General features: G+C 43.0%; 1 pseudogene; it reads right to left on the bottom strand.

Moving 5' to 3' along the window:
- Nucleotides 1-19176, bottom strand: part of LOC149180947 (uncharacterized) — a 49227-nt pseudogene extending 30051 nt beyond the window's left edge.
- Nucleotides 19177-23415: the final 4239 nt, after the last annotated feature.

Genomic DNA, 23415 nt, shown 5'->3' with positions numbered 1-23415 from the left:
CATAACACAGTGGAAAAATTAATTTAATCTTCTTTCATCATCATTATCATTTACAACATATGCACAACGGATACAAACTTCAATGGGATGGGAAACTCCCTAATGAGTCTGCCCACAATGGTAATAATAATATTCTATAAATAACATACATTTATAGCCTTTGTGAGGGAACACCAAACTTCACTTCAACAATTTTGTCAAACAAAAAAATTCAGCCTGCACCATTCAACAGTGCCTAACTCGTCATTCAGGGGTGCCCAGCCCTGCCGATTTGGGTCACCCAGCTGGTCAGGCAGAGGCACCCAGCCCTAGGCTTCCCTCCGCACTAACTCATCACAATAACTGGTTAGCTACAAGTTTGACCCGTTCGACTCTTTGATTGGATTTTCCTTTGGTGTGTCACCCTTCCAGTGCCTGTTCGCAGCTCCACCCAACTCCTCGGAGCTTCACTTGCACCTCCGAATAGCCTTACCATAGCCTAACCACACCAGCTCATCGTTTCGGGAAGACATGCCCCTGTCATGTAGCGACACCCTATGAACTCGCCTGTTCAATTTTCCCGTGGGCACACTGCCCACTTGGTTCGCCCGCCTGACTCACCTTGGCTGCACTACCCATTGTTCCAACCAACTCGCAGCCTGTCTAATTGCTAGATGTTTTCCCACCTGTACACCTACATCTTGCCCTCCTGTTGCAGCTCACCCACCTACTACAGCTCGCCCTCCTGCTGACCTGTGGTCCACCCACCTGCTGTGGTGCGACCACCCACTCGAACTACGACTTGTCTGCCTATTCGGCCTTCACGCTATTCTATTTCTCCTTAGGTTAGTGCTTCGATCTAGAGCCGCTTACACCTCACCTAGCTCTTTCACCCACTCTGTAGCTTGCTCACCAACATCTGAACTCGTACTTAGAATGCTCGAACTTTGAATGATGCCTTCTCCTCTTGCATGGCATCCTCTACTTATATGCTTATCCAAAGATATAACATGGTTTGGCGTATCCAGTCAGACCTCTCAATTTAGCCAACTGACCCACACTTTATGTTGGCTCACCCATGTCACCACCTCGCTGGGTCCACATTCCCAACTTCGCACATATAAGCTCACCATTGCAAAGTTCACACAATTAGCCAAATTTTGGCTTTTCGACTCTCCGTTGGGTCATCACAACTCATGTCCCATGTGCCTTTCACCGAATGCCCCAACTCATTGCAACACCAACTCATCTCATCGTCGCAACAAATGTCACAATCGACTCGCCCGCTCACTGACTCGTCGCACCATCTCGTCGCCTACTGACTCATTGCACACCAGCTCATTGCATTTAAATGAGAGCGCGCTCACCCAACTCATCGCACATCACATCCATGGCTCATGGGCTTGACATACTCCCCCACTCATGGCTCATGAGCTTAACATACTCCCCCACTCTAAATGGTTTTCATGCTCGACAACACCATCATACGACATCGCAAAGTGTCGCTAGCTCCAATATCCAAAATTTCCATGCTGCCCACCTTTGCTCTGCCATCAAAAAAACCATAAAGATTCATGTCTCCATGAGTAGGAAAGTATCATCCATCCATGATCATCAACCACATCCGTCGCAGCTCCACATGCTACCCCATTGTGGAAGGCTAGTCCCTCCAACTCAAGCTACATGCTATCACTACAAGACATATCATTTCGACGCCATCATGTATCTTCATCATCTGAACCGCTACCATGATACTCCAACCTGACTCTAACATATGTCAGTACACTGATATCCCCCATGACTCAAACTAGTTGCATAGCTAATCCAATTGTCATGCTCAAACCATGAGAATGCGTCTCCTCATGCCATCATCAGTCGTTTCCCTCAACATCCTATCACAAAATCAACTCAATCAATAATCCATCCCATCTCCATCAAAATGTAAGTAAACCATGCCCAAGTCCATGAAGTAATCTCCATCTAATCTGCAACATGTTGTCCATGATGTTGGTGTCAATGTGTTGCAAATCATCTGCATATCCCAACATCACCATCAATATATATATATAAGATCCATCTCCTCAAAATGAAGAGATCCTCTCATCAAACTAACTCTTAATGTGACAAATCCAGGTGCATGAAGATACCTCCAACATATCTATAATGTGCCATAACTCAAGTTTGCCAAAGAAACAAGTATACGCCTATCTTATCATCCATGTGCTTCCCATGATCATAGACCAATAAGATCTCATGTATCAAAAGTGGTCAAGTCTCGGCTCAACCCACGCCCAAGTGTTTCCACCAAGGCATCATCATCACTGCAACTCTATCAACTCCAAAGTGTCTCATCTCAATCCTCCACATCACGTCACTCTCCCAAGCACACCCATAAATGTGCTCAAGAGTATGCACCCCATATTGCATCAAATTCACTAACCTCGACTCCTCAATGCATTAGATCCTCCATGTCAACTATAATATGAAGTCTACAATCGCATGTGATCATGAGCTCCATGAATCATCTCCAACCAACATCTCAGCAAGCATACATTTCTCGATCTCAGAGGTCCCTGCAAGATGCCTCAACTCTCCATGTAGTAGAAATGCTCCATAGTCTGCCCACAAATCCAACCAGCCCATGGTCTTTTTGTACAAAGTGCAGAACATCTCCATCGGCTCATAAGTAAAGTATCTCCATGTCACATCAGCAAATATATCTGCACAACATCACTACTTTGGCACTCCACATTGGATACCCATAAGTGACATCTCTACAAGTGCTCCCACACAATGTCCCTGCATAAGACTACCATGCTCCATCTGTCACACGGAATCAGTCAAAAGTGAGGACACAACCGACCTTCCTAGAAGTCTAAGACATTCTAATGACAAACAAAACAAACTGGAGCTATCCTTCTCTAAACATGCATTATGATATGAGAAATCAAGTGTTTCGTTCTTACCTTTGTCCAAACACTGTTGTAGAAGTCCAAGCTTTATTGATCTGGATGAGCTCCTCCTTTTCTCCAAAACCTGCAATCACCAACATTCAAACAATTAAATAGCACCTGATTATAACATAAAACAAAGCATATTCAACATATAGACCAAGGAGTACATGAAATAACCCATAAACAACAAGTTATTGAGAAGAATGGACCAATTTGCATTAAAGGTAATCAAAAGGAACCATTACAACCTGAGCCTTGGTGTTGTGCAAGCTCCTTCCAGGTTCCACAAGAGTCTTCCTCTACTTTGACAAAGCTCACCCACTTCCAAATAGAACAAGCAAAGATGGCAATCTCTCCTCACAAGCTTCTAAATGGGAGTCCTAATTCCTGCAGCATTTACCCTTAGAAAATGTATAGCTTCAACCTCTCCTCCTTCTGGCCCAATGCCTGTATTTATAGTACTCAAGAGGAGGTTAATCAGGTCCACCATCAATGGGATAGTCCCCTCTTTGGATGGGATCACTCCCTTATTGATGGGATAAGTTCCTCTTTGATAGGAGTGCATGAACCATCTGGAGGCGCCCAATACACGTCGAACAATCTTCTAGAATGCTCTAGAAATGACCACAAGTAACTTTTTAAAGATGAAACTTGCGCATTCTAACTTTTACAGGGGGACGCACCTGTCCCTTTACATACAGAGCGTCTTTGGACGCAGCTTTTGTGAACATTGGGAGTGTCCCCGCAGGTAAGTTTGAGAGAACCTGCGTCCCCAGAGATAAATACATTTATACAAGACTTTCTCTCTTTTTGGATTTTGACATGGAGAGCAGAGGCATAAGACTTGCCTAAGAGGGTAGCATGACTGTTGATTGAGCCATACTAACTGTAAATAGTCATGGTGACATTTTTTAGTGTAACAGATTGCCCCCTAAAGTGCGAAGCCTGGAATAGATTAGGGTTTGTAATATCTAGGAAGGGTGAAGCGCTTTATCATTTCAAGGATTATCCCGTGGAGAGCCTGGTCGGAACCTGCAATTTTCAACACAAAATACATGTATAAGATTATATCATCACTGAGGTAGGCATTCCCATACTCAGATCAAACTTTAACTAACATACTAACTACTCTGATATAGGAATGATCTTGCAGTACATCACAATCATAGACTTTTGTAGACACAGTATGGACGCAGCCATCTGTTTATGATTAGTCTACTTAGATAATGAATACAAAACTCCTCGCAGCCTGGATGGTGGAAACTAGATCCAGGGTCTTCATCTCTACTTCCCGAATTGGTACGATTCTAGCCATGCGAATAAATGAGTTGATGTCGAACATGGTAGAAACCACTTGATTACCAGTCAATGATGTAAACTGTTAACAAGCGTGAGAGAGACCACCAGTAATGTCAATGGTTCTCAAAGTACCCAGTACAATCCATGAGATGTGAATGAATGAGTTGATGTCGAACATTTCACGGAATCCTTCGATCGAAAGTCAATGATGTAAACTGACGTCAAAGGCGAGAAACCTGCCATTGATGCATGCAGACTTCAAGGTACTGATGATTTCTAAGTCATCTCTCTAGATAATGTGCTGATGTCGATAGAAAGCGACCCGTTGCAGGCAAGCCCGCAACACGAAATCATTGTTCAAGTTGAAGAAATGTTGCTGTAAGGACTGACTCAGGGATGGTCAAATGGATGACAAGTATTTTGCAGATGAAAGTTTTGCTTGCAGACCTCTTGAACACATAACGACACGACAGATGGCTTGGTGACGAATAACTCAAAGTTAATCCCCGGAACCCGGTTAAATACTTTCAAAGTGGTTTGATCAACTGTGAGGTAAAAGATTTCCCAACCCAGGTGAATGAAAAGTGTCGTGTTCAAGAGTGGTAATAAAGTTTCTTCTGAGACAAAAGGTAACAAACAGATTCATTCTTCTCTCTTTTCCCCCACCATTTCTGGCAAGTACCTCTTTATTTTTAACAAGCTTGAGGAGGATAACATGTGCTTGATTATAAGCTCATCCTTCGGATGAGTCCAACCTAGTTTTGATTCGAACCCTAGGAAGGAGTGGTTCGTTCCTGTTTGTAATTGAACAGGTCCTTTACTGTGAAATGTTTAACGAGCCCAGTATAGGAGAAACTCAGTGTTTTTCAATTTTAGAGAGTCTGAAAAACTTAAGAAGACTCCAAGTTGAACTTTTTCGTAGATTTGTGTCCCTCAAGCCCGAAAAAGTATAAAATAATACCTGGGGGAACCGCTTGATCTTGCGACCAAGGAGTACTTTCATAATTAGTGCCACTGACCTGAAAAGTAAAAAGGATCAAGGACACGTCGTTTTATTTCCGTATCGAGTTTGAAACGACAAAAACCCGGCAATCTTTTCCTGATTTTACGGTCAGAAAAGAGCTATAAGGGGACCGTCTTTTAATTCCGTTTTAACGAGTGTAAAAGAAACGCTCGGCAATCTTTTCATATTTTAGGAGTCAGAAAAGGGCTTAAAAGATGACTCTGATATTTTGTTTGTGAAAAAATGACAATTTTCCCTCTAAGTCCCTTTGTCCTGCACAAAAGCGACACATTACTCATACCTGTTTAAGATAGGCAAAAATACATCGAAAAACATCTTTCCATGGTGAAAAATGAACAAATTCATCCAAAAAACCTATAAAAAGACTTTTTACCATGTCATTTTTACCGTTTGACTGTTGAGGTTGAAAAAGGAGCTTTTGACAAGAAACTTCCCGTGGTCGCTGCGGAAAATCCGACCGTCAGAATCGAACGCCGTCTCTTCCAGGTATTTTACAACATCCTACTCTTCATTTCTATCCGATTAAAATTGTTTTTTAGGTTTTAGTTTTGTTTTTTGGGAGGGTTTAGGTTTCAAAATGCGCTCCTCGGTGGACGCAAGTGCCCTTCGGGTGACCTGCGTCCCCCGACTTTTTCCTATACAGGAAAATGGTCGGGGGACGCAGCCCACCTTCAGGCCAGCTGCGTCCCGACGCCCTGTGTTACAAACGCGGGGTGCGTCCTCCGTGGAACGCGGAAATTGAAACCCCAATCCTCACAAATAACCATTCAAAATTTCCCAAATTAATTCTAATCATCATTTCTTGGTGTGTAGGGCACTCACCATGTTGGATTGGAGAGAAAGAGAGCACAAAGAGGTTGATGAAGCTGCAATAGAACACCAACCTTCCCTGGATGCCCTAAAAGCATGCGGGTTATACAAATACTGGGCCATACCGGGCATGAGGGCTCAGGTAAGATTCTTAGAATGGCTGGTTGAGAGATGGAACGTTCAAGAGCAATGCTTTTACATAGGAGGGCACCAGCTCGAGATAGAGCCCTCGGATGTATACTTTCTCACTGGCTTGCCAAACAGAGGCGAGCAACTCAATCTAGCCGGGACTAGGCCGGGTGGCCAATCCCTTGTTAGTCTCCGGGAAGAGTGGTGCACACCTGGGGCACACCATTCGAAAGGCGTGGAGATCAAACACATCTCTCTGCGTGAACTCAAAGTTATTGCTTTCACGGTTACCAGAATTTGCGGCGCGGCCGCTTTGCACATTGCTTCTGGGTCCCAAATGCGGATGGCAATTGACTGTTACCAAGGCACCATTTTCAACTGGTGTGATGCTGTGTCGGCTAATATGAAGAGCCAACTGACTAAGGCAAAGAAAGGACGACTGAAAACTTTTGGATATGGGCCTTTAGTCGTGAGCTTTGCCTTAGAGAGAGTTCCGATGCTGATCCCTCAGCAACTCACTGTTGATATCTTGGGTCCTCGGGAGCCAAAGCTGGTACGATGGGTTGCGGTGATGGCCCGGCATCCTGACGAGGGCGCGGCAGTTGTTCGATTTTCTGATAGTTACTTTCACTGGTTGGAGGACCAGGTTTTCTCGATCCAGGACTTTCCGTACGCCGGAGTAGATTTTCGACATGATCCGGACATGGTTCTTCCACAGGGAGAACAATGGGATGACAGAGGTACTTTATTTTTCACGAGTTTTCAAATTATGTATTTTTTTTTTTTTTTTTTATATATATCGTCTCAAAACTGACAGTAAAATTTTCAAAATGCAGATGTTGGTCCACAGCGTCCAGCCAACCTCCGGCCTTTTGAGAGGAGACATCCAGCTGCACCGGTACCGGCCCCACAGGACGCGGCTGCAGAAGTACTAGCTGAGTTGGAGCATGATCTAGAGCGTCTGACGGCAGATATGCCTGAGACTACTATGGATGACATTCCTATCAGGCTTCAGCGCTTCGTAGTCGCAGTCCCTGGACCGTTTAGGAGATTTTTGCGTAAGGTAGCCCGTGCAGTGGTGTCGTATAGGGAGCACCACCAGTGATTGGCTAGTCACTTTGTAGACACATGTGACATTTTTGACTTTTTGTACTCTATCATTTTTGCCGATCATAAGGTGTTTTTCAACCTATGATCGAAGACGATGTATATTTTTTGACACACTCCTATCTATATATATATCACTATTACCGGCTTATCTTGTTTAACATGTATGATGAAATGTTTTTAAATTTACTTGCATGATTATCGTAAATGTCTGTCCAACATTCGAGAAGCAATTGCATCTGCTAATGTATTTAAAGACCTTGGAATATGCTGATATTCAATGTAATCAAATTCACGTTCCAAGAGACGCACTCTCAAAAACAACCTTAATAACACAGGATTTCTAATGGCATAAACTCTATTAAGCTGTAATACAACAAGTTCAGAATCTAACCTCACTATCAAACGTCGAATTCCAAATGAAATAGATTCGGATAATAATTCAACCACTGCACTGTATTCTGCAATGTTGTTCGTTGTTTGACCGAGGCTTACCCCATGCATAGAAACTAACTCGTCAGAGGGCGAATAGATAACCCAAGCTGCGGAAGAGATATTCCGTGTACTACGACAAGCACCATCAGCAAATCCAATGTATGTTTGGAGAGGCGTCGACATCTGCAATATCAAGAGTAAAACCAAGATAAGCCAGAATAACGACGAAAAACACACTCACTAAGCTAAGCACACTGACTAACTAACAATCATACTAGCTAGAAAGAAAACCTAACCTAACTAAAAATTCTCCATACCCACCATTTAAGCATAATACCTCTTTAGGTAAAGTCCATTTCTGGGTTTACCCAAAGAGTCCCCATCAAAATCTACCAGCTCATAAGCCCCTTTTGCTAGCTTTCGCTTTACAATATAGGGTCCATGCCACATAGGAACGAATTTTCCAGCACCTAGCTTATCGTTAGCTTGATCATATAAAAGCACTAGGTCTCCCTCCGAAAAACTTCGAGGGGTCACATTTCTATCATACTGAGCTTTCATTCGCTTCGCGTGAGTCTCGATTGCCAATGCAGCGTCACGTCGAGTCTCATCTAATTTAGCTAAGTACAATAAACGTTTCTCCTCTTCGGAAGTAGCTGGAAGTAATTCGACAGCCATTTGAAGTGATGGGATTTCACATTCAATGGGTAACACTGCTTCCAAGCCATAAACTAGCTGGAAAGGAGTGAACCCTGTTGAGGTTTTCACTGAGGTTCGGTATGCCCATAGCGCCGAAAATAACATGTTGTGCCAATTCGACCGATGAATACCAATGGTTCGTCGGATCATGATAACTAGAACTTTGTTGATAGACTCAACCAAACCGTTGGCTTGCGGATAATAAGGAGTAGAGCTGTCATGGCGCAAACCAAGCTGGCTTGTAAGTTCAGTCATCATGGTGTTTCGAAAATGGCTCCCATGGTCAGTAATGATTGCTTGTGGGACACCAAACCTAGTTATTATATGATTGAATATGAAAACTGCAGCTGTTTTGCCGCTTGCGTCGAATGTAGGCATCGCCTCGGCCCATTTAGTGAAATAATCAACCGCGAGGATGATATACGCATGCCCCCCGGCCGAGTGAGGGTTACAAGTAATAAAGTCGATACCCCATTTGGCGAATGGACCAACGGCAATTATAGGGTGGAGAGGAGCAGGTGGTGCGCGCATCTTTCGATCAAACACTTGACAGTTGTGGCACTTCTGGACTGCAATGATACAATCTTTAAACATAGATGGCCAGAAGTAACCAGCGCGCAACACCTTCTGAGCTGTGGCATACCCAGACATATGACCGCCACATGCTCCAGAGTGACAATCATTCAAAACTCTCTCAGCCTCTTCGTGAGTTAGACAACGTCGAAAAACTAAGTCTGCCCCCCGGCGATAAAGTGTATCTCCAATAATTTTGTATTGCTGGGATTGAAACCGAATTTTTCGACGTTCCGCTTTGGAAGCTTCAGGCCGAAAGGTTTGGGTTTGGAGATAGATGATTATATCCCCGTACCACGGATCTACAGTACTGATAAGAAACAAAGATTCGTCCGCAATGGACTCTTCTGCCACAGTCTCTGTGTCAGCACTCGGGAAATCACACATCAATTCCGCAAAAACTAAGGATTTCTTAGACTTGGACTTCTCGAACTCCAAGTCGAACTCTTGCAGGATAACGATCCATTTAGAGTACTTGCCCCCTAGCAATTGTTTTGTCAAAATGTAAATCATAGGGTTGCAATCCGAAATAACTGTAGTTTTACGGAGAAGAATGTAGTGACGAAAACGCTGGACAGCTTGAACGGCTGCCAGGGCCAATTTCTCCACATGCGAATATTTTAACTCAGTGGGATTTAAGGTCCTACTGAGATAATATATCACATGTTCCGCTCCGAATTCATCTTCTTGAACTAACACCATTCCAATGGTGGAATGCGAAGCTGCGAGGTATAAGAAGTAGTCCTGGTTGTAGTTGGGAGGATGCAACAACGGTGCATGGGTCAACGCGTGTTTAAGTGCATCAAAAGATTGTTGGGCAATCTCGTCCCAAAAGAATTGAACGTTCTGTTTCAACAACCGTGTAAAACCTTTAGTGACCTCGGCGTAGTTTGGGATGAATCGGCGTAAAAAGTTCGCTTTCCCTTGCAAACTTTGGAGTTGGCGCAAACTCGAAGGAGGAGGCAATTTGATGATAGCCTTGACTTTCGAGGGATCGACGCGAATGCCAGCTTTAATCCCAACAATCGACCTGTTTCTATACAGAAAACACACTTGTGGGGATTCAACCGAATTCGATAATGCCTACACCTCATAAAGATTGCTCGTAGGTGGACAAGGTGATCAGCTCGACGTAAAGAATGAGCAGGCAAATCATCGAGATACGGTTGCACAATGTGCTTGATGTCATGAAATGCATAAGACATCGCCCGTTGAAAAGTGGCCCCGGCATTCTTAAGCCCAAAAGGTAATTTGCAATAAGCAAATGTCCCCCATGGACAAATGAATGCCGTTTTTGGTTGGTCGGCAGGTAGAATATTGATTTGATTATAGCCCGAAAAACCATCCATGAAGGAAAACATTTCACTTCCGGCACAATCATCAATAATTTGATCGATATAAGGCGTAGGATAGTTGTCTTTTGGACAAGCTCGATTGATATCCCTATAGTCGATACAGATTCTTATTGTTCCTTGTTTCTTATTGACCGGAACAATATTCGATACCCAATCCGTTAACGGGATCGGATAAATGAAACCTGCTTTCAACAGCTTTTCGACTTCTGCTTTAATCGCAGCCGCTTTTCGAGGGTGAATCTGACGCAACCGTTGCCGGACGGGTTTAGCATCCGGGTAGGTATTTATTTCATGAACAACAATGGCAGGATCGATTCCCGGCATTTCCTCGTAAGACCAGGCAAACACATCGCGGAATTCTTGGAATAGGGCCTTGTAAGTTTGGATTTCTTCTTTGTACATGCGGCACCTATATGAATGTTCTCCTCAATTCCGGGCTTCACTGAAATATCAATGGGAATAGTACGAGAAATATTCCCTAAATTCAACTCTGAATCAGAATGTTTCGTTGGATCCTGAGCGTCTTTGACATATTCAGCGGTAAAGATAGATGAAAAATCATTTTCAAATGCATCATCCTTAGGTAAAAACGAAGATCTGTGATGGAGATCTTCCCATGGTAGATCGTCTACACTTAGGATTTCGCGAAGTTGTTCGTCAGATGACACGACTTCGGGAAACGCTATCCGTTCTAAGGGTGAGGTGAAAAGTGACTCTTCACTGACCACATTCATTTGGTCGACTTCGGTTGAATGAAAGTCGGTAAAAGACATGAGAGCTTCATAAGCAATTTCATATGGACTCAAGGGCATAGCATTACCGAATGAGTCTATCTCAGAGTCAGATGGGACAACCAAGGATCATCATAAATAATGTTTTCTGATGTAATCATATGAATTGTTGCAAACGAAGGTTCTACGCTGAGTGGAGGGAGAGGAAAAGTTCCCAGTAAACCGGAATCCTTAACTAAACCTACACCAACGTCCCTATAAGGGATTGTCGTCTTACCGACATGCTGGATACTCTCTGAAGAGGCTGGGTCGGATGAAAAGTATGTCAGCTGATCAATAGTCACGATCTTACCGTTATGTGGAAACTTAATTACTCTGAAGACCGATGAAACGACCGCTGTCATAGCATATGACCAACTTCGACCCAAAAGAAGGTTGTAGTCTAGAGGGGCATCAACCACTTCCACATCCAGACTAACGGTTTTACCTTCTACCCCTATAGGCAATTCCTGTAGAATACCAAACGGACGGAACCCACGGCCATCAAAGGCCTTAAGGATGGTGGGGGATTGGTTCAACGAAGGAGAACCAAGGGATCTCCAACATTGAATCGACATAATACACGTAGAAGCTCCCTCATCAATCACAGTCCTATGAATAGGCCTGTTTTTGACTATCACTGGAATTTGGAAAGCCATTTGATGGGGGAGACGCGGTGTACTATTTTCTAGATCGAAGATCATTAGATTCGGATCCTGAACATCAACAGCTCCTATAGCCGACAAAAGCAATTTTCGTTGTGCTGGACATGATTGCAGCACTTCTAACGCCGACATTGCTGAGGGTGAAACAGCTAAGTCCTCAACAATGTTGTAATTCTGGGCCGCTCTCGCATGTGGATTGAAAGCAGACCTTCGAAGTACACCCTTGGCGGGCGGTTTAATTACTAAGTCTGGGTTAGGTTTCTCGATCTGTAGTGGATCGGAACCAGGAGCTGAGGTTGATGGGTTAGAGTGAGAAGATTCTGCTTCCTTACCATCAACAGGATTCTTACTACCATAATCTTGCGATCGAGTCGCAATCCTCACATGAGACATCATCAAAATGGGTTCTTCACTGGCATTCGAGGAAGAACCTATCATCTTATTCTCCTGCTCCGGAAATGGATTTTTTAACACAGCAGGAGTGGGAGAACCTTTGACTATTTTCACTACCTCGGCCCGATGAGGGCAATCTCTCGTAAAATGATCCTCTTCACAAATAAGACAAGGATATCGAGGTTTGCGCTTTTCGTCATTGGTTTCCGACTTTTCTGTTTTCTCCTTCGGAGCCTTGTCTGCTTTAGCCTTCTTCTTTCCTTTCTTCTTTCCACCGTTTTTTGATTTGGCCGTAGATGACTCTACAGCGTGAATATCGGCGGTAAGTTCAGGAGAAGACTCTCCTGTCGGAGAATCAGGCAAAGTGATAATTGGAGTAGTTGAAGCCTTGGAAGACTTCTTCTTGCTCTTTGTATTCACGATACCAATCATACCATCAGCGGCATGAGATCCCGAAGGAGCAGCAGCGATTTGATTCGACTTTGGAAGATCCGGAATCTTCTCGTGTAATGTACCCGACTGAGTGTAAACTAAGTCAAGGTATTGTGCCTGAGCAATGACTTGCTCCTCAGTAACTACTCCGGCCTTAGCTACATCTTCAGTAATCCTTGGTAATAATGATTTAACAAACCATTCAGCTAAGATTTGGTCCGGGATAAAAACTTTCACTAGCCTTCTTCGACGTCTCCACTCATGAATGTGATCAGAAATATACGTGGAGGTTGATTGTTTTAGTGAAGTTAATAACTCCGTTCCGTTATCGTATCTGACTGGTAATGGAAAGTGAGTTAAGAACGAGGTAGCTAACTGGCTAAAGTTGTAAAAAGAGGCCCGTGGTAACTCAATGTACCACTTGGCCGCGAGACCAATGAGTGTACGCTGGAAAAGACGTAAGCGGATCGAATCATCCGAGATAGAATTTGAAGCACACCAGAGGTGGTAAGTCATCACGTGATTGGACGGATCCTCTCCAGACTTACCTTCGAACTTGGGTATATCGCTGGGCAACTTATTTGGCATTGGCGGCCAGAACGGAAGATATTGAATTGGATCGTTCGTTAGGCGCGTCAAGTCTGGTAAATCCAAAGTTGCGATAAACGGTAACTGCCGGTTAGGATCTCTAAAACTCTGGGTCACAATACCAGCCCCAGGAGGAGGATATCCAGGATAACTAGGAACAGGAGTCGCATTTGGGATATTATATCCTCCTGGAAAACCAGGATTAACCGGACCGTACTGGGGTTGTTGAGGTTGTTGATAAGTGTACCCAGGATACGGTTGATACTGGTAAACCGGTTGTTGGACAGCTTGCCCAGGTTGATACTGTCCCTGGTACGGAGGTTGAACAAATTGAGGTTGAGTAGTGACAACCGTACTTATACCAGGCTGGCCTACAGGCATCTGGACCGTGGTTTGAATCGTAGATCCAGACAACGGTACAGATGTCTGAGGAGTGGTTACAGAGACAGTAGAAACCGGAGCCGTCGATACTCCAGAAGTAAGTATGGTAGATGTGGCGGTAGTTGCAGCAGCCGTTTGAGATGGAGTACTAGGTGCAATTGGCGGCTGAGTAACTACCGAAGTTACAGGGTTTGAACACTTGACTGGACAGGTTGCGGTTGCTGGGGTGGACCAGAAACTACAGGTTGTCCAGCTTGAGGTACCGACTGTATACTTGGCTGCAACATCTGTTGACCCTGTGAAGGATCCCACACTAACATTCCAGGGTATTGACCCATAACAGGTTGAGGATACTGAGATCCATAGCCGGATTGAGGATAGGATTGATAATTGTAAGGTGTAGTTCCCATACCTTGACCATATGATTGACCTTGAGGTGGTTGATAACCTTGACCTGAGTATTGACCTTGAGGTTGATAACCTTGAGGTAAATACGGGTACTGGGGTTGACCTTGACCTTGAGGTTGGTATCCTTGAGGTTGATACCCTTGGGGTTGATACCCTTGGGGTTGCCATCCTTGAGGTTGCCATCCTTGAGGTTGATATTGATACTGAGGTTGACCTTGGGGTACATATTGAGGCTGGGGTTGACCTTGAGGTATGTATTGCCCCATAGGAGCGTACTGACCTTGAGGTTGCCCCCCAGACACGAATGACGTACCTTGAGGTTGCCCCCCAGGCATTAACGAAGGCTGCCCCCCAGGCGGTAATTGGCCACCTTGAGGTTGGGAAACGGGAACTGAACCTGACATCATGTAAATGTCTCCTACACCCAATGGTACATTACCACTGTTTCCAACTAATAACCCATGATCAACGGGTTGAGGAGATGCTCCCGCAAAGGTACCAGAAAGAGATTGATACCCAGTAGGAACAGAAGGACCGCCATGTAAAAAAGATTCAGGACTTTGTGTAAACACGGACGACTGACCAGACATATTTACAGGAGTATGAATACCTCCAGGTGGAAAAGGAGTACGAGGTGTAGAAAAACCTAGCCCAAAGTTGTCTAAATAATTTGTTAACGAAAGGTACCAAGTAGTACTTCTAGGAGGACTGTAAAAGATAGATTCACGCTCCCTTAGATCAAGGGTAATTTGATCTTCAGGATCAGAGACGCCTATTTCTTCCTCTGGAACAAGTTCTTCAATAGCAATCAAACCAACAGGAAGATTTAGGTGATAATTCTTTCTATTCTCGGTGAATCAGGAACACTAGGAGTCGGAGTAACAGGTTCGGATATTTCTGGTTCTTCGCCTGTATCACTAGCAGACGAAAAACTACCAACAAGCTCAGAAACTGTAACAGCTTCGGGATTATAACCTGTCTCTAAACTTTGGTAATCTGGATGGACCACCAAGGAAGATTCTCCTTCTTCAGGTGAACCTACTCTACTGCCACTAGGAGGAGTTACAAGGACCTTTAAACCTTCTAAATGACTGGACTCGTCTTGAGGAGGTTCACCCCTAAGTCTACGGGATCTTCTCAACAATTCGGCCACAGAAACAACTTCAGGAGACTGGCCCCGCAATCTACGGGACTGTCTCGGTAATTCCGCCACAGCTAAAAACTTTTAACTACTACACACGAAAACAAAATAAAATTTCAAATCAAACCACCTAAAGTCTCTAAAGAACCAAACAAATTTGAATCACACGCCTAAAGAATCTAGGGCGTCAAACCAAACACAAACAGTAGTCTTCCGGACCAAAAGCGCTAGTTGGTGATGAAGCCCAACCTCGCTGGATTCAGTACAGAAATGGCGGGTGGAACAGTTACCCCGGCAACCTGCTTAATGAATAGACTGGACCAAGTTCCTCCACTTTAACCGTCTCGAGTGAAGTGAACCCCCCAGAAAATCCAAGTGAGTATAACCGACGTCTGCTCCAGGTACAGTGGGACCTTCCCTCCACCGTCACCTCGGTAGAATCCTAAAGATAATGGCCACTAAGGTTACCAACCGCAACAAATGCACCTGGGGGAACAGTCTAAACTCCGACAGCACGCAAGGGCAGAGTAGCAAGCTCAATCCCCTTACCGGCTCCTTGACAATAATCCAAGGTTTACCGACAAGTGACCCCTGGCTCCTCGACAATGGTTAATCCGAGGTTTACCGTTTGTAATACGTACTGTCTGGTGTCGTTCCCAACGAGGGGGGAATGATCCCCTCACTTGTTCGGACACGAGCTGGTGCTTCTCCTTTAAGAGGAGCTTTCCCAAAGTACAAGTGAGACAATTGGATTTATTCTATCACAAGATAAACTACTTGTTTGGTTTTGTTGTCTTGGAGAGTTAATTACTCACCTACTCCAAGACACTAGCCTGATCTAAATTGGTGCTTCAGAGCCCTAGTAAATAAAAGTTACTATTTCAATTTTACTTTAAGCGTTACTTTTATGGTTGTTCTTTAAAGTCACAAGGTAGTGGAAGTGAAACCAATGGTGTGTAGACTCGACTCCAACCACTACAAAGATGCACCTAAGATGATTTACGCTACTTTCCTTTTTCAATGAAATTCTTAACTAAGAGAGTTGAGAGAATGCAAATTTTAGAGAAAACAACTTCCTTAGAAAAGACAATCAAAGAAACAATTCTCTTTTTCTTTTCAAGCACACAAACATGACCACTCTTTACTTGCACGAAAAACTCTTTTTCTTTCAAAACTTTCAAAGCTACTTGAAACAAGACTTTTAAAGAAGATGTTTTTGTATTTTTCTTTTAATAAAGCAAATAAATCTAATTTAACAAAAATCAATCTTAACAACTATTAAAATCTACGAAAATTCACTCACAAGCAAACTAAAAGGCAAATTTACTCTAAGCAAACTTAACGAGGCCAAAACCTACAAAGATGTTTCTAGGTTGTTTTACTTGACCAAAATCAAATCAAGGACCAGTTATTGCAGAATCAAGAGCTGATCAAAACAAAACTCAAATCTTTTTGTAAAATGGAATTCAAGACTTAATCAACAAGCACTTTGAAATTTGACCAAAGAGACAACTCAACAGGTTGGTTGCTCACACGGGTAGACTTACGACAGATCCGACTCTTAGAAGGTTGACCAAACCAGAGAGATCTAAGGCTTGACAACTTCCACCATTAAAGTCACTACAGGATCTACTCAAAAAATCAAACCCTAGGCTTAAATTTCAATGAAATCCACTAAAACACTTAATGCTATGAAAACAAGTTCAGGTGAAGATTCTTGGAAAGGGACTAATGAATCTGGGCAGAAAAAACTAAGAAACAACAAAATCTAAGAGTCAAAAAGCAAAAAATGGAGTTTTCTCAAATTTTAGCAGGGGGACGCAGGCAACCCGTTAACACAGGTGCGGACCCGCTCTGTGCACACAACAAAAGTGCGTCCAGGGACGCACTGTGCAGCACTCAGAGGGTGCGTCCTACTGAAAAACTCAAGAAAATGAAAAATAAAACTAATCCTAAGCTAACCCACCCAGAGACAGAATCACAGAGCCAAAACCAGAAAAATAAACCAATTTTCTCAAAGCAAAGTTCATACAAAAGAAAAGACTCTTCTCATTAACGGTTTCCCCAGCGGAGTCGCCAATTTGTCACACGGAATCAGTCAAAAGTGCGGACACAACCGACCTTCCTAGAAGTCTAAGACATTCTAATGACAAACAAAACAAACTGGAGCTATCCTTCTCTAAACATGCATTATGATATGAGAAATCAAGTGTTTCGTTCTTACCTTTGTCCAAACGCTGTTGTAGAAGTCCAAGCTTTATTGATCTTGATGAGCTCCTCCTTTTCTCCAAAACCTGCAATCACCAACAGTCAAACAATTAAATAGCACCTGATTATAACATAAAACAAAGCATATTCAACATATAGACCAAGGAGTACATGAAATAACCCATAAACAACAAGTTATTGAGAAGAATGGACCAATTTGCATTAAAGGTAATCAAAAGGAACCATTACAACCTGAGCCTTGGTGTTGTGCAAGCTCCTTCCAGGGTCCACAAGAGTCTTCCTCTACTTTGACAAAGCTCACCCACTTCCAAATAGAACAAGCAAAGATGGCAATCTCTCCTCACAAGCTTCTAAATGGGAGTCCTAATTCCTGCAGCATTTACCCTTAGAAAATGTATAGCTTCAACCTCTCCTCCTTCTGGCCCAATGCCTGTATTTATAGTACTCAAGAGGAGGTTAATCAGGTCCACCATCAATGGGATAGTCCCCTCTTTGGATGGGATCACTCCCTTATTGATGGGATAAGTTCCTCTTTGATAGGAGTGCATGAACCATCTGGAGGCGCCCAATACACGTCGAACAACCTTCTAGAATGCTCTAGAAATGACCACAAGTAACTTTTTAAAGATGAAACTTGTGAATTCTAACTTTTACAGGGGGACGCACCTGTCCCTTTACATACAGAGCGTCTTTGGACGCAGCTTTTGTGAACATTGGGAGCGTCCCCGCAGGTAAGTTTGAGAGAACCTGCGCCCCCAGAGATAAATACATTTATACAAGACTTTCTCTCTTTTTGGAGTTTGACATGGAGAGCAGAGGCATAAGACTTGCCTAAGAGGGTAGCATGACTGTTGATTGAGCCATACTAACTGTAAATAGTCATGGTGACATTTTTTAGTGTAACACCATCTATCCAACTTGATTTCCATGACTCAAGCTGCCCATGTTGTCCAACTAGGTAGACCCATCACAACGTCAGTCATCTTCATCCAAGTCTCAATCTAGTTCAGTGCACTCAGTCACCCAAACCATATATATCATCAAGTCAAATCACATAGGTCACTTCCATCATAGCCCCCCCACTGAAGGTTACACCAAGACTACCTCTTGGTCTCGACCATGAAGAATTTCACCAAAGTGTCATCAAAACCCAAGTGTGTGCCCTTCTCCAATCTATCCACGAGTCATGCCAGGCACTTAGCCAATTTCTCCATATGGCTAAAGAATGACCCATTCCTCTACAATGATCATCACATTCCTCCCTTGTCATGGGCATCTGCACCTTTTTCCATAAGGTCACAATCATACCCAACAAGCTCTGCAACAATCAATGTTCCTTGCTTCTCCATACAAGGTCTCATCATAGACATCCATGGTAAGATTGTCCATTGCATAGACAAACTGACTTTGTCCTTCCCTGCATATGGACCATCCTCCAAAAGCTCCAATGAAACACAAGTAGTAATAGGAATACATACTTCATCATGATGCTCCTCCATGTGAGTATCCTCATCCATCAATGTCTGCAAAATGCACGATCCTGGTCCAACTTGAGCAATTCTGAGTTCTTCCTCCATCATTGTCATATCTGTAACATCTTCATACATCAAGACTTCCTCTTCTTCATCATCGCAATCTGCAGCTACATCCTGCTCCATTGCCCAACCAAGTCGAAGAAGTTTGCCTTCAACATTTATTTCCAAGACTTTAAGTTCATCTCGAATCAATGGGTTCTCTTCTTTCATCCACTTCAACCTGTATAAGATCAGCAAGAGCCTCCCTTGGCATTCTTCCAAACTTCCCATGTCTTGTCGTTCAAATTGGACCAAGCACAATGCTTCACCCCTGCTAAACTTGTCACAAAGTGTAACACTTCTTCAAATATTCAACAAAGCCCTATGGAAAGTTAGGAGGCTCTGATACTCGTTGTCACGCCCCTATCTTGGCGGTAGTCTTTAAATCACTCATAGGAAAGTGCAACACCACCACCCGATTTCTTTTCAACAATACTTTCAAGTGTGGACAATGCCTAACATTCCATACATAGTTTATTTTTCACTTTCTAAGAAATTAACATTCATAACACAACGACAACATTCATTTAATCTTCTTTCATCATCATTATCATTTACAACATATGCACATCAGATACAATATTTAATAGGAGGGGAAACTCCCTGAATATGAGTCTGCCCACAATGATAATAATAATCTTTTATAAATAACATACATTTAAAGCCTTTGTGAGGGAACCCCAAACTTCCCTTCAAAAATTCTATCAAAGAGCACAATTCAGCCTGCACTGTTTAGCAGTGCCTGAATGATCATTTAGGGGTGCCCATCCCTTCCGGATTGGGTCGCCCAACTCGTCAGGCAGAGACACCCAACCCCAGGCTGCCCTCTGCACTAACTTGTCACAATAACTGGTTACCTGCAAGTTCAACCTGTTCAGCTTGTCGCCCTTCTAGCACCTATCCGCAGCTCCACCCAACTCCTTGGAACTTCAACCGCACCTCCGAATAGCCTTACTGCAGCCTAACTGCACCAGCTCATAATTTCAGGCACGTGTGCCCCTATCGTGCAGCGACGCCCTCCAAAATCACCCGTTTATCTTTGTCGTGGGTGCACTACCCACCTGGTTCACACACCCAGCTTGCCCTGGGCACACCGCCCACCATTCCAACCAACACGTATCTTGTCCACCCGCCGGATGTTCGCCTACCCACAGACCTACAACTCGCTCACCTGCTGCGACTCACCTGCCTGCCACAGTGCAACCACGCACCTGAACCACAACCTATCTACTTGCTCAGCCTTCATGCTATTTCATTTCTCCTCATCTTGGTGCTTCAGTCTAGAACCACTTGCACCTTGCCTAGATCATTCGCCCACTCCTTAGCTTGCTCACCAACATCTGAACTCTCACTTAGAATGCTTAAACTTTGAATGATGCCTTCTCCTCTTCCATGGCATCCTCTACTTATATGCCCATCCAAGGATATAACGTGGGTCGGCCTACCCAAGCCGGCCTCTTAATTCGGCCAACTCGCCCACACTTTACGTCAACTCGCCCATGTCGCCGCCCCGCCGGGTCCACATGCCCAACTTCGCACCGTATAAGCTCACCATCACAAAGTTCGCACACTTAGCTAAATTTTGGTTTTTCGACTCTTTGTTGGCTCGTCATAACTCATGTCTCGGGTGCCTCTAATCGACCGCCCCAACTTGTAGCAACACCAACTCGTCCCATCATCGCAACAAGCATTGCAACTAACTCACTCGCTCATGACTCTCGCCTACCGACTCTTCACACATGAGCTCGTCGCGTTTAACCGAGAGCGCCCTCACCCAACTCATCGTACATTGCATCTGCGACTCGTGGGCTTGATAGGAAAGATCTCACCGAGCACTCTAATGGGTTTCTTTTAGTTTTTAGTAATTTGATACTTCACCAGGAATCCATTCTTTCTTGGAAGCGTCACTTTACTGCCTCCTAAAAGTGAATTTCTTCTTATGAGTTTCTTGTACTTTGGGACCACTTTCCCTTGGCACTTGTCGTCTCAAGTGACGATTTTTGTCATGAGTAACCATCGTTCACTCCTATTTTCATGGTCCCCCTAGGCCTACTCTGTGTGGAAACATCATCGAGTGACCCTCGTTTAGAGAATCCGCAATGAGTCACCCTTGTATCCATGGAGTTTTTTTCGAGTCCCATTGTGTCCCATTACAGTCTTTCATCCATCATTACATCTTATTCATCTCGTGTTGTCCATTTTTCGCCTCCAATCATACTATCCACCATACCCTCTAGAGTTTAGTCAGTCGCTGCCAAGTCAACCATGCACTTTATGCTTTGACAAGGTAAGTTGTATGTTTGTCCCTTAGTGCCCATCCCCCTTATTATTCCTGGTGTGATTCCATTAGACACATTACTATTTTCCCTCTTGCCTTAGTTGAGTATTTTGATGGCCTCACCTCTGGCGGGCCCTATTCTGTCGACATTAGCACATTCATTCTAGAAGAACAACCTAGAGGGTGTTGTACCTTGGTTCCAACTTCCATTCTTGTTCGGTGCCTCACATCAAGAAAATGGAATCCTTATTACCCTTTGAATTGACTACTTCCCATGTTCGCGATGCATACACTTGATGCCCCAATGATGCAGCAGATTGTACTAGTGATTCTCGGGTGTGAGTGAGATGTTTCAGACCTCATGAGGGGGTTTCCCTTCAAGTAGCGCCCCACATGCCTAGATGACCTGAGATTATCCTATAGCCTCTGAAGACGAAGTTTCGCAGATTTGATGGGTTCGGTTCCAGCTGCTTGCAGCACTCATAACTGCATATCTCCTCCAGATGATCCATTTAGTTTTCCAGAGCCCTTTCCTATTTAGCAGGACTTCTTTGGTTGTTACACCCACCCTCCCACCCATTTTAGAGGGTGGGACATTATGTCTCATGTACTCAAATGTTATTGTATTTAGTCTTGGCTCATGCTTTTTCCAAGCGCATTATGTATATGTGATGTCTTATATTATTTTCAGGCCCATTGATGCCATCATGTCATGTACCATTTATCATGTACTTTATTTCTCAGTTTCATTTTTCTGGGCACATCGTTATTCTTTTTATTGAGTTATCCCAACGACGATAGGTATGCCTCCCCTCCCTCACTGAGATCAGGTACCACAACATCATAGGAGACTTACATCAGCTAGTTTGTCTCGCCCCCTTAGTTCTTGTCCTCTCTTGCCTTAGCCCCATTGATCACTGTCTCTCTCTCTCTCTCTCTCTCTCTCTCTCTCTCTCTCTCTCTCTCTCTTTGACTCCCCTTCAATGTTTGATGATTGTCTTCTTACAACGTACTTCAGTCATATGTATTTCTCCTAACACTCGTACATTGTAGGGAAATTTGTTATCACCAAAAATTGGTCATCTAACCATATCTAAGTAGATGGATTCAAATACACATGTAAGACCAACTTTACCATAAGTAAAATTTTTTTCACCATAAGAAATTACTTGATAAACCAAATTTATTAAGTTATTTCTGGTTGAACCCATGAGGAATAATTAAATAAATCGTTATTTATTTAATTTTCCTCTAAGAATAATTAATTAAACCATTGTTTAACTAATATTCCTTGTCATATTTGATCCAATCACCAAAAATAATTAGATAAATCATTATTTTTCTTATTTTTCTCTAGGAATAATTAATTAATCATTATTTAGTTATTATTCGATGTTAAATTTGACTAAATCACCTAGGAATAATTAAACAAACCATTATTTGTTTATTACTTTTTAGCTACATTTTTAAAATAATAAATAAACCGTTTATTTTTTTATTATTTGTAAATAAAAATATTTGACCAAATTAAATATTGTTTCCCTCCAACAAAATATAATAAAATATTCCAAGTGGTTAGGTCTAGAATTTGGTGAATAGTATTTTATTATATTCCATTATTCGAAAATAACCTAATATTTTGTTAGAAAATGAAGGGTTTTACATTTGTTCTTGAGTTTTGATTATTTTCATTATTTCACTCACTGTTGCATCTCTCATTGTTATCATTATCACTTTCCATTTCTTTTCATTCTTGAGTTCCCATTTGAGCTTTACACACATTTTGATGGGTTTATACATTGTCAAGAGGAGAGACTCTACCAAGCTGAAGCATTGAGGACAACCAAAAACCCATGCCATTTGAGGGGGACTCATAACATTTTACATATTCCTTTCACCAGGTGTTACATAATAAAATTACAATTTCATATTCCTGTCTTGTCCATTGGTCCTTTTGGAGTTATTATTCGCTATAGTTCTTATTTCTTTCTGCTGTATAATTGATTTTGTTGCATAGATTTGGAAGTTTGTAGGTTTTATTTCTTATATCTATTGTAGATCTAAAGGGTTGTACAACCATTTCTATTATTAGGGTTATTTATCATGCACATCTTAACGTGTTCTCTTTTCGTACACTCTTGATAAGAATACACTATAACACATAACACATCACTAGCATAAACTAGTCACCA

The sequence above is a fragment of the Pinus tabuliformis genome, chromosome 3_2, assembly GCF_031772625.1.
Source record: "Pinus tabuliformis cultivar Carrire ecotype Pingquan chromosome 3_2, CPIR1, whole genome shotgun sequence".
Taxonomy (NCBI): Eukaryota; Viridiplantae; Streptophyta; class Pinopsida; order Pinales; family Pinaceae; genus Pinus; species Pinus tabuliformis.
Note: the sequence above shows the minus strand (reverse complement) of the source record. Positions and strands in the feature narration are given on the sequence as shown.